The following is a 10,000-nucleotide window of genomic DNA, read 5'->3' as shown; positions in this document are numbered from 1 at the left end:
GACCTCTTGACCAATTGACCTCCTGACTTCCTGACCTCTTGATTGACCTTCTGACCTCCTGACCATTTGACCTGACCTACGAACCTCTTGACCACCTGACCTCCTGACCTTCTGACCGCCTGACCTCTTGACCTCCTGACTTCCTGACCATTTGACCTTCTGACCGCCTGACCTCTTGACCTCCTGACCACAAGTTTGGTAACTTTGTAGCTCCGTGTTTCCTGTCGAGAGCGATGTCATCGTGATGTCATCGGGATGTCATTAGGTGTGCTCTCCCCGCCCTAACCAGCAGGTGTCATGTGACGCAGGTATGGAGGTGTTGAACCGAGCGATAGAAAACATCCTGAGCTCCACCGAAGACGAGTGGGAACCGGCGGTGATCCACGCCACGGACCACGCCCTGTCTGTGTGGGGGCAGGTAGGCCTCTGGTAGTCTACCATGGGGGGCAGGTAGGCTCTGGTAGTCCACCTGGGGGCAGGTAGGCCTTGGTAGTCCACCATGGGGGCAGGTAGGCCTCTGGTAGTCCACCTGGGGGCAGGTAGGCCTTGGTAGTCCACCATGGGGCAGGTAGGCCTCTGCAGTCCACCATGGGGGGCAGGTAGGCCTTTGGTAGTCCACCATGGGGGGCAGGTAGGCCTCTGGTAGTCCACCTGGGGCAGGTAGGCCTTTGGTAGTCCACCATGGGGGGCAGGTAGGCCTCTGGTAGTCCACCATGGGGGGCAGGTAGGCCTTTGGTAGTCCACCATGGGGGCAGGTAGGCCTCTGGTAGTCCACCATGGGGGGGGGGGCAGGTAGGCCTCTGGTAGTCCACCATGGGGGGGGGGCAGGTAGGCCTCTGGTACTCCACCGGGGGGCGGCAGGGCGGCGCTCACTCTGTTTCTTCTCACTCATTGGATCCTGACAGGAAGGGGAGGAGCCTCTCTGGGAGTGTCAGGTGCACTCCCTCAGCTTCCTGGGCGTCGGCCATGACAGTCACACCTTCGCGGTGATCGTGGACGGCGGCGTGCAGCGCTTCCTCTGCCACGTGTTCTGGTGCCGGCCGGACGCCGGGCCGCTGTCGGAGGCGGTGCAGGCGGCGTGCATGGTGAGTCCAGCTGGACCGGTGAGTCCACGTGTCCAGGGGAGTCCACCTGGACAGGTGAGCCGGGGCCAGCGCCTCAACTCCTCCTCCTCCGCAGGTCCAGTACCAGAAGTGTCTGGTGGCCCAGACTCTCCCCCGAGGACCAAGTCGCGCACGCGCCGTCAAGGTCAAAAGGCGAATTATGGACGTTCCTCCTCCTCCTCCCGCCACCATGGCAACAGCAGCGTGAGGAAGGGCATGCTGGCCATCTTTGACACTCTTCAAACAAGCCGCCTCCTCCTCCTAACTAGGGGGCGGAGCCACGGAGACGGAGTCACCACGCTGCTTCTCAAAGGATTCTGATTCGCCTGATTCTGTCACCTGAGACGAGAAGAGGAGAGGAGAGGAAGAGGAGACAAGAGGAGAGGAGACGAGGAGGAGAGGAGAAAGAGGAGAGGAGGAGGAGAAAGAGGAGACGAGAGGAGGAGAGGAGAAAAGAGGAGAGGAGGAGAGGAGGAGAGGAGAGGAGAAGAGGAGGAGAGGAGAAGGAGAGGAGAAGAGAGGAGAGGAGAGAGGGGAAGAGAGGAGAAGAGAGGAGAGGAGGAGAGGAGAGAGGAGACAAGAGGACAAGAGAGGAGAAGAGAAGAGAGGACAAGAGAGGAGAGGAGACAAGAGGAGAGGAGAGGAAGAGGAGAAGAGAGGAGAAGAGAGGAGAGAGGAGACAAGAGGAGAAGAGAGGAGAAGAGAGGAGAAGAGAGGAGAGAGGGGAAGAGAGGAGAGGAGAGGAGAAGAGAGGAGAAGAGAGGAGAGGAAAAGAGGAGAGGAGAGGAGAAGAGGAGAGGAGAGGAGGAGAAAGAGGAGAGGAGAGGAAGAGGAGAGGTTTTAAAGTCCTGTATTTCACTGTTGCGCAAACAGAAAACATCATTAAAAAAATAAATAATATTTCAATTGAGCAAAAATATTACAATATATATATATATCATATACATAATATGTCATATATATGTATATATATTATATTTAATATATATGAAATATCATATCTAATATATATACATATATATATTATATATATATTATATATATATATATATATCATATATATTATAATATATACATATTTTGTCTAGTTTTCATCAGAAGAAATATGAAGTCACTCAAAGTATTTAGATGACGGGTTTGATGATGCATTAAAGGAACAGTCCGAAAGCCGGTCAGTGAACGCACCACCAACAAACCTGCATTTATTCCAGAGGAAGTGCCTGTGACTGCATGGCGCATGGCGCATGGCGCATGGCGCATGCTGCTCATCACGTGACTACATACAAGCTTTAGTGTGTTCGATGTCAGTCGGGAAATCTCAGTGTCATCTGTACCAAACCAACCGATGTCATGTAGAAATGAACCAAAAATAAACAAGTTACCGAGTACCGACGAGTTTTCTCCTGTAGGGCACACAGCCATGTTGACCTCTGACCTCTGACCCTGACCTGTCCATCAGTGGTGCTCAGACCTCCAGGAGCTCCTCCATCTTACAGGGTCACACTTCAAAAAATCACTCCATGTTTTATCTAACAAAATATTCTGCTTCACGTAAATATTCCTGTTCACTATACACACACACACATATAAATATACACACATATAACACACACACATATAAATATACACACACATATACACACACACACACACATAAATATACACACACATATACACACATAAATATACACACACATATAAATATACACACACACATATAAATATACACATATATACACACACACATAAATATACACACATATATACACACACATAAATATACACACACACATAAATATACACACATATATACACACACATAAATATACACACACATATACACACATAAATATACACACACATATAAATATACACACACATAAATATACACACATATATACACACACATAAATATACACACACACATAAATATACACACATATATACACACACACACATAAATATACACACATATATATCTGTCTAAATTGATTGATTGATTGATTGATTGATATATTTATTTGTCGTTTGCCAGAGTACAGGTACAAAAGCATCGAAATTACAAGAAAGGGTGGATGAAAGATTACAGCATAACATGAGGGAAGAAGAAGGCGAGAAAAAACACCAACCCCCCGACTATGCCCCGAGAGAGGGGTACAGTGTGGGAGCAGGAAAAAAACACCTTAGCACATAAGCACATACATTTAGACATAACTTGCAACGAGTAGGAAGGGGGGAGGGGAGGTAATCCAACAACTGGGTGATCTAAGCCCATCCATTGGGGGCAGAAGGTAACCAGCACCGACAAGCAGCCAGCCGGTCCGGGCCCAACTCAGCAGCGCCTGCACAGCCCGTCCGGTCACACTGGGGGTTAAAGCAGGCGGGCGTGGGATGGGGAGGGGGGTGTAGTGAATGCAATCAGTATTATTGAAAGTTCGTGTGCGTGTTCTGGTATGTCGTCCTCCGCCAGGCCACAACAGACAAAGTTCTCAGTCCGCAAGATGGTCGTTGCCATGGAGATAGCCTTGAAAGGTCCTGGGGAGAAAACAACCACAGGTGTCTGTGGATAGGGGAAGGAATGAGAGAGTCTCGCTTCAGTGATCTTCGGGAGTTGTTGTTCCAGTCACGCCTTGGGCCCGTCCTGGTAGAGGGAGCCAAGCAGATAAGATTGGGATTGTTTGGTCTTCCAGTAGCTGCAATTCAATTTGCGCAACCACTATTCCTCCAATTTCCTCCCGTTTGCCAATAGGATTTCAAATCGATCCAATTTCATTTGCAGAGCCATCAGCTTCTCCACGATGTTGTCATTCTGACGGTTTAATGCCAAAGTCTGAGTGCCAACAACTCTGCCCAACGCATCAATCATGTCGGGCAGCCTTAGGGGGCTTTTAACGGCTGTCTCCGTTTCCTTAATTTTCCGATAAGCCAGGGCAGCGCCAAATCCAAACAGCAGAAATCCTGTAATCAAAGTTCCGAATAGGTAGATGTCTTCTACGTCCTCCACGGAAAGTGGTGTTGGCACACGACACGCCACTTCCCCCACGCGTCCATCGTGTATCCAGCAACATTCGTCCCAGCAGGACAGGCAGGTTCCCCCGAACCCGAGCTTCTTGTCGAGAAGATGGTGTCAATTGCGTTTAAGGACCAGTTGATTACGTCCATGGTTTTTAGTTTGAAGAGCGATGCGGAGAGAGTCTCTCAAGTATAGAGACAGACAAGACATGACGAGAGAAGCCAAGCAGGGAGGGGAAGGTCATGGGGAGGAGAGGGGGAGAAAAGTGCGACCGCCTTCGTCGAGAGCCAGTATATATATGTGTATAAAGACTCATGTATGTGATGTGCAGGTGGACAACAGCAAATGAGGTCAAGTGAACAAGACTAAGAGAATAATAACAGATTATATATAAAACCGATTTAATAAAATATTGTTACAGTTCATTGTATATAAAGTGTGTGGTGCTGGAAGCTGGTTGTTCAAGAGATGTGAGGACCTGCATGTATACTTAAACTATTACATCCTAAACTAGAATGGGCACTCGGTAGAGCGCATACCTTCGCATATCACAAGATTGGGCATTGAATTATGAACATTTTGGCATTAGTTGCATGCCAATTGGACAAAATGTATCGTGCTATGGTAAAAAAAGAGTTTGACCTTTCCATGACCTTGACCTTTGACCCGATTGATCCCAAAATCTAATCAAATGGTCCCCGGATAATAACCAATCATCCCACCAAATTTCATGCGATTCAAGAACATTTTGACCTGTTCATGACCTTGACCTTTGACCCGATCGATCCCAAAATCTAGTCAATTGGTCCCGGATAATAAACAATCATCCCACCAAATTTCATGCGATTCGGTTCAATACTTTTTCAGTTCTGCGAAAGATTTTGACCTGTTCATGACCTTTGACCCGATCGATCCCAAAATCTAATCAACTGGTCCCCGGATAATAAACAATCATCCCACCAAATTTCATGCGATTCGGTTCAATACTTTTGAGTTCTGCGAAGATTTTGACCTGTTCATGACCTTTGACCTTTGACCCGATCGATCCCAAAATCTAATCAACTGGTCCCCGGATAATAAACAATCATCCCACCAAATTTCATGCGATTCGGTTCAATACTTTTTGAGTTCTGCGAAAGATTTTGACCTGTTCATGACCTTTGACCCGATCGATCCCAAAATCTAACCAACTGGTCCCCGGATAATAAACAATCATCCCACCAAATTTCATGCGATTCGGTTAAATACTTTTTGAGTTTTGCGAATAACACGCATACAAATAAATAAATAAATAAATACACGGCGATCAAAACATAACCTTCCGGCATTTTCAATGCGAAGGTAATGATGAATATATAGTGTTTCCACCTCGATGATTAAGGATCTCTCTCTAGCGGAGTGCGTGGCTCTTAAAAGAGCCGTTGTTGTTGTTGTTGTGTCTACTTCTTGGCGGCCTTCTCGGTCTTCTTGGGCAGCAGCACCGCCTGGATGTTGGGCAGCACGCCGCCCTGAGCGATGGTCACTCCGCCCAGCAGCTTGTTGAGCTCCTCGTCGTTGCGGACGGCCAGCTGCAGGTGACGGGGGATGATGCGGGTCTTCTTTCCTTGTACCCCTCTGTGTGATGGGTACATAAATGCTACTACCCATATTCAAAGATAACGCCAAGATTCTTTACAGTGGTGTTGGATGCCAGGGCAATGCCGTCTACAGAAACCACATCACCAGATAATTGATCTCTGAGGTGCTCAGGGTCGATTAAAATTACTTCGGTTTTGTCTGAGTTTAACATCAAGAAGTTGCAGGTCATCCATGTTTTTATGTCTTTAAGACATGCTTGAATTTTACCGAGTTGGTTGCTCTCCTCTGGTTTTATCGATAGATATAGTTGAGTATCATCTGCATAACAATGAAAGTTTATGGAATGTTTCCTGATAATATTGCCCAAAGGAAGCATGTATAAGGTAAATAAAATTGGTCCAAGCACAGAACCTTATGGAACTCCGTGACTAACGTTGGTGGTTATCGAGGCGTCATCGTTTACAAATACAAACTGAGATCGATCTGATAAATAGGATTTAAATCAAATTAGTGCCGTGCCTGAAATGCCAATCGACTGCTCCAGTCTCTGTAACAGGATGTCATGGTCAATGGTGTCGAATGCAGCACTAAGGTCTAACAAGACCAGGACAGAGAGGAGTCCTTTATCAGGACTAAGGTCTAACAAGACCAGTCCAGAGATGAGTCCTCTATCAGCACTAAGGTCTAACAAGACCAGTACAGAGAGGAGTCCTCTATCAGCACTAAGGTCTAACAAGACCAGTACAGAGAGGAGTCCTCTATCAGGACTAAGGTCTAACAAGACCAGTCCAGAGATGAGTCCTCTATCAGCACTAAGGTCCAACAAAACCAGGACAGAGAGGAGTCCTCTATCAGCACTAAGGTCTAACAATCAGAATCAGAATCAGAAACAGTTTTATTGCCAGGAATGTTTTCACAAACAAACGAGGAATTTTTTTTGGTGGAAGGTGCAACATTTGGACATGACAAACAAACAACAATCAACACGACAGAAAGACAACAAATAATGTGAAGTGTTTGGGTGTGTGCTTCAAGTGGTGTGTTTTAGTTAAAGTGCATGTTAAAGTGACGTGTGTGGAGGAGGGAAGAAGAAGGAGGAGGGAGGAGGAGGAGGAGGAGAGAGGAAGGAAGAAGGAGGAGAGAGGAAGGTGGAAGAAGAGGTGGTAGTCCTGGGGGTGACAGTCAGTCAGTCCCGGGTTCCATTGATGAGCCCGACCGCCGTCGGGAAAAGCTTTGGTGTGGCGGGTGGTCTTGGTCATGATGGACGCAGCCTCCTCCCTGAGGGAGGGACTCAACAGGAGTGTCCAGGGTGGGAGGGGTCAGCGACAATCTTTCGCCCGCTTCAGTGACCTGGAAGTGAACAGGACCTGAGGGAAGGCAGATTGCAACCCATAACCCTCTCGGCCGAGCGGATGATGCTCTGCAGCCTGCGCTTGTCTTTGGCTGTGGCTGCAGGGTGCCAGACGGTGATGGAGGAGCAGATGATGGACTCAACGATGGCCGTGTAGAATTGTACCATCATTCTCCCTGGCAGGTTGAATTTCCTCAGCTGCCTCAGGAAGAACATCCTCTGCTGGGCCTTCTTGGTGATGGAGCGGATGTTCAGCTCCCACTTGAGGTCCTGGGAGATGATGGAGCCCAGGAAGCGGTAGGACTCCACAGCGTCGACGGGGGAGTCACACAGGATGAGAGGGGGGGTGGGGCTGCATTCCTCCTGAAATCCACAACCATCTCCACTGTCTTTAGAGCGTTGAGCTCCAGGTTGTTCTGGCTGCACCAGGTCACCAGGTGGTCAGTCTCCCACCTGTAGGCGGTCTCGTCCCCACCAGAGATGAGTCCAATGAGGTGGTGTCATCCGCGAAATATAGGAGCTTGACGGACTGGTGAATGATGGTGCAACTGTTGGTGCACAGAGAGAACAGAAGGGGGGAGTGGACACAGCCTTGGGGAACCTGCTGGTGGTCCGGGAGCCTGAGCGTGTTTCCCCAGCCTCACGTGCTGCTTCCTGTCGGTCAGGAAGTCTGTGATCCACCTGCAGGTGGAGTCGGGCACGTGCAGCTGGGAGAGCTTGTCCTGCAGCAGGGACGGGATGATTGTATTGAAAGCAGAGCTGAAGTCCACAAACAGGATCCCATGAGGTTCCTGGGAGTCCAGATGCTGGAGGATGTAGTGAAGGGCCATGTTGACTGTGTCGCCTGCAGACCTGTTGGCTCTGTAGGCGAACTGCAGGGGGTCCAGGAGTGGGTCGGTGATGGTCTTGAGGTGTGACAGGACCAAGCCTGGACTTCATGACCACAGAGGTCAGGGCGACGGCCTGTAGTCATTGAATCCTGTGATCTTGGGTTTTTGGGACGGGATGATGGTGGAGGCCTTGAAGCAGGCTGGAACGTGGCATGTCTCCAGGGAGGTGTTGAAGATGTCGGTGAACACCGGAGACAGCTGGTCAGCACAGTGCTTCAGGGTGGAGGAGACGGAGTCCGCGGCTTTGCGGGGGTTCTGCTTTTTAAACAGCCTGTTGACGTCTCTCTCCAGGATGACGAGGGTCGTCGCTGAGTTGATGGAGGGTGCTCCAGAGGTGTGAGCCCCTGATGGGCTGGGGGAGGGTGGGCTGATGGTCTGTGGCTTGTTGATGGGGCTGTGGGGGATGGTCTCAGGACTGCTCCATTGTCTTTCAAAGCGGCACACTGTAAGAAAAAAACCCGTAAAAAGAAGGTCAAATGAGTGGCAGCTACGGCTGCCAAACAAAAACCGTAAATTTCAGGTAAAATACCTTACTTCAAATAAAGGACGAAAACCATAAATTTACAGTAATTTTCATTAAAGATTTTGCAGTGAAATACTGTTTTTTTACAGATTTTTCCTGTAATATTACAATCAAACACCTTTATTAAAGTGATATTTCTATAGGTTCTGCAGTGAAATACTGTTATTTTACAGATTTTTCCTTTATTATTACAGTCAAATACCTTCAATAAAGTGATATTTCTAAAGCTTCTGCAGTGAAATACTGTAATTTTACAGATTTTGCCTATATTATTACAGTCAAATACCTTCAATAAAGTCATATTTCTAAAGCTTCTGCAGTGAAATACTGTAATTTTACAGATTTTGTATGTATTATTACAATCAAACACCTTCAATAAAGTGATATTTCTAAAGGTTCTGCAGTGAAATACTGTAATTCTACAGATTTTTCCTATATTATTAGTCAAACGCCTTCAATAAAGTGATATCTCTAAAGGTTCTGCAGTGAAATACTGTAATTTTACAGATTTTGTATGTATTATTACAATCAAACACCTTCAATAAAGTGATATTTCTAAAGGTTCTGCAGTGAAATACTGTAATTTTACAGATTTTGTATGTATTATTACAATCAAACACCTTCAATAAAGTGATATTTCTAAAGGTTCTGCAGTGAAATACTGTGATTTTACAGATCTTTCCTATATTATTACAATCAAACACCTTCAATAAAGTGATATTTCTAAAGGTTCTGCAGTGAAATACTGTGATTTTACAGATTTTTCCTATATTATTACAATCAAACACCTTCAATAAAATGATATTTATAAAGGTTTTGCAGTGAAATACTGTGATTTTCCAGATTTCTCCTGTACTATTACAAGTGTTCAATTATTATGAAATATAAGCTTTTGAGATTACTGTGAAAAATCTACAAAACATTCAATGTTTCAATTAAAGTAGGGGTTAGAAACTGAATTACATATAAAGTACACACCAATATTGATTTAAAAACATTTTATTTAATGTACATTTACAAATCAACCAATTATTCACTATCAGTTGATAAGTGAAAGCAAAACATACCGCAAAAGGTCCATAATTGTGGGCGGCTGTAGCTCAGTGGGGTAAGAGGGCCTCCCTGCAACCCCAAGGTTGTGGGTTCGATCCCGCTCTCCCCATTAGTTGCAAGTCGAAGTGTCCTTGAGCAAGGCACTGAACCCCCAGTTGCTTCCTGGGCGCATCACTGCAGCCCACTGCTCCTTAATAACTAAGGTTGGGTTAAATGCAGAGAACTAATTTGACCTTGGGGATTAATAAAGTATATTTCTTCTTCATAAATATTTACCAGAAGTGACAGTGCAGATAAAGAACAATCTTCCAAATTTCCAGTAATCAGCCAGATCCTCGGTGCATCTGGGGGAAAAAAGGGAAGAAGGACAAACAAATTCACTGGAAAGTCCTGAGAAAGTTGGCTTTCATTTCTTACCATTCCTTTAAACAAACTTAAACTAACTATTTTGAAATTGTCTGTACCAATTGACATTCTGTCAATCTGAAC

The 10,000-nt window shown here is 46.3% G+C and overlaps 1 protein-coding gene and 1 long non-coding RNA gene across 2 annotated transcripts in view; both read left to right on the top strand.

The window, feature by feature from the left end:
• Positions 1-357, top strand: part of LOC130191860 (uncharacterized) — a 1,231-nt gene extending 874 nt beyond the window's left edge. Inside the window, exon 3 of the long non-coding RNA XR_008831271.1 lies at positions 309-357. This is a non-coding gene — a long non-coding RNA (uncharacterized LOC130191860). The remainder of the gene's footprint in view (positions 1-308) is intronic.
• Positions 1-10,000, top strand: part of LOC130191859 (amyloid-beta A4 precursor protein-binding family B member 3-like) — a 28,509-nt gene that overhangs the window by 11,298 nt on the left and 7,211 nt on the right. The gene's annotated exons all lie outside the window — the stretch shown is intronic.

Source organism: Pseudoliparis swirei, chromosome 3, assembly GCF_029220125.1.
Source record: "Pseudoliparis swirei isolate HS2019 ecotype Mariana Trench chromosome 3, NWPU_hadal_v1, whole genome shotgun sequence".
NCBI lineage: Eukaryota > Metazoa > Chordata > Actinopteri > Perciformes > Liparidae > Pseudoliparis > Pseudoliparis swirei.
The sequence above is the reverse complement of the archived record's forward strand: the minus strand, read 5'-3'. Positions and strand labels throughout refer to the sequence as shown.